Raw genomic sequence first — 2,500 nt, forward strand, 5'->3', positions numbered from 1 at the left:
CGCCTCCTTCCTGTCTTCAGTGACCCAGGTAAGGTTGTCACACTCGTAGGACTCCAATACCTGCATGGGTGGCGCGAGGGCCTCTCTTCTCTTTACGCTGCGTGAGTGCGTGCGTCCGTTGGTGGGTGCCTGGTGGCGGGCAGCGTGTAGCGACACACACACACACACACACACACACACACACACACACACACACACACACACATGGGTCCCGACCGACCAGAGTTGCCAGGTCCGTGGTTTTCTCGCCCAATTGGGCTCTTTTTCCTGGTATTGGGCGTGAAAAACATGGTTTCCGCGGTTTGGCGCTTTTTGGGCTCTTTTTACCGCAGTTGGGCTATTTTCTGGGCTACTTATATTTGAAAATATATAATATACTCTTGCCTTCCCGACATACCAAATCAGGGAGTAGACTCACTCGTATGATAAGGAGTGGCGCCAGGTCAGCCAGCAGAAGAAGGGTGGTGTGAACAAGTCTCCCCTCTCCCTAAGGGGATTACTACTAGGGCCGCATGACCTCATTAAGACTGTAGGGCATCCATCCTGAACACCTGCATGCCGCACCCATAATTTCCACATTCACCTCACAGCACACACACTGAAACACAGCCACTTTATTTATTCTCAGCCTCGTAGCTGCCTCAGCCTGCCTGGAGGAGATACAAGTATACTGGATGCAGGCCACGTGCATACGTGTGTACGTATGCACGTGAACATGAGCAAGTGGTCGAAATACAGCAAAAAATACTGTAAAGAGTGGGAACAAGAGGACGGGCTCAAGACAACAAAGTGTTAGCACCGTGTATGCTGAAGGAACTGTGTTGTGACATTGGCAAAAGTGAATATTCATTGATAATACACGAAAGTACTGACAATAATAGGAAGAAAAAGCTGTGTATTGTTGTTGTTGTTGTTGTTCGGTACCCAAGTTACGAACAGAAAAGAATCATAACATCATTCTTGGGACTTGTTGAACTCGATAGAAGCACTGCTGAGGCTGTTACAGCATCTTTGCTTGAGTTCCTGAAAAAAAAAGGTAAATCTAGACATAAAAAAGTGTATTGGTTTGGCAAGTGATGGCTGTAACACAATGTCCGGAGCACACAACTCCGTCACCTCACGATTACGTGAAATAAATCCGGAGGTTACACACATCAAGTGCATTTGCCACTCGTTACAATTATGCATGTCGTATGCCATGAAAAAACTACCTTCCCACCTTGAGTTCATGGTATCGCAGACATATAAGTATTTTTCGAATAGCTCTCTCCGACAGCAGAAAAATATGCAGAGGTGTACGCTACCATCAATGTGGGAGAACAGCCCCTCAAGATGTTGTTGCAGCAGCTGTCTGACACAAGGTGGCTTGCTATTATTATGCATGTTATTCATGCATAATATTATTATGCATATTATTCATAAAATATTGGGCTCTTTTTGAGCTCTTTTGGAGGGTGGAGTCCGCGGGTTTTGGGCTCTTTTTGGAGTAAAAGTGCGCGAAAATACTGCCGCTGACCTGGCAACCCTGCCTGCGACCGACTCGCCTGAGTTGACACTAAGCGACGGTGAAGGTGAGACGTACGCCGCCGTGTTCTGCCGTCCCTCCGGATATTCTCGGTGCCACCGCGACTCTGGCACCCCTCTGTTGGGTGTGCGTGGTGCCCCTGGCCTGACACTCCACGCGGCTGCTGTACCTATACCGTGCTCCGGGAGGACAGCAGCGATGCCGCCCTCTCTGTGTTATGCTGTGTTTGGCCCACGCTGTGTTTTTCACGTGTTTCTGAAGTAATGTGATCGCTGAAGGAGAGAAATGCTGGCGTGAGGAGGCGAGACGTGCTTCCAGGCAGTGAGTGGTCAGGTGTGTTGCGTGTGTGTGCCCGGCGAGCGGCGTGCACGGTGCAGCGGGGCGTGTGTTAGGCGGCGTTCCCCAGGGCGAGGAACTGATGCCGCCGCCGCCGCCGCCGCCGCTGCCACCGCCCGCTAACACGAGACGAGGGTGTCGCGGCGGCGGCGTGTCGAGGATCGTGATCACGGCAAGGAGGTGAGGACTACAGGAGGAGGATGTCGTCGCTGGTGGAGGCACTGCAGGTGTCTCCCGCCCGCAGCCGGCGTAGGAAGCCCTCCACGGCGCAGAGCCTCTACAGGGGCGTCGTCAGGAGCAAGGTGAGAGGCGGCCGTCCGGACTTGTCACTCTTCCTCACCGTGTCTGTTTTCCTTCGCCTCCTCTCCCATTGTCTCTGCCTAATGTTCCCACGCCCACTGTTTACAACCTCATTCACCCGCCTCCCCCTCCCGTCCCCTGTGCCTCTCCCCTCACCCCCGCCGCCCCACATTGCTTACCACCTGTGGCCCCACTAAGACATTAACGGATGGCTTGGGGCTCCTTACGTCCCCGCCGCGCCCCGCCCCACCCGCAGGACGCCCGCTGACCTCCGGATGTGGGCGGGGGCGTGGCGTTGCTGTGTTGGTCGCCCTAACGCTGCAGGGACAAGCCGCGAAA

At 53.7% G+C, this 2,500-nt stretch overlaps 1 protein-coding gene across 13 annotated transcripts in view; it reads left to right on the forward strand.

The window, feature by feature from the left end:
- The first annotated feature begins 420 nt into the window (after window positions 1-420).
- Window positions 421-2,500, forward strand: part of LOC135107730 (uncharacterized) — an 83,367-nt gene continuing 81,287 nt past the window's right edge. For 3 of the 13 annotated variants that reach the window (XR_010271936.1, XR_010271937.1, XR_010271938.1), the window contains exon 1: window positions 2,017-2,163. The gene's annotated coding sequence lies outside the window, so the exon portion shown is untranslated. Of the gene's footprint in view, window positions 2,164-2,500 lie in introns of all 13 variants that reach the window. The other 10 variants (XR_010271942.1, XR_010271943.1, XR_010271944.1 and 7 more) reach the window with 8 other exon arrangements.

The sequence above is a fragment of the Scylla paramamosain genome, chromosome 15 (genome assembly GCF_035594125.1).
Source record: "Scylla paramamosain isolate STU-SP2022 chromosome 15, ASM3559412v1, whole genome shotgun sequence".
NCBI classification, from domain to species: domain Eukaryota; kingdom Metazoa; phylum Arthropoda; class Malacostraca; order Decapoda; family Portunidae; genus Scylla; species Scylla paramamosain.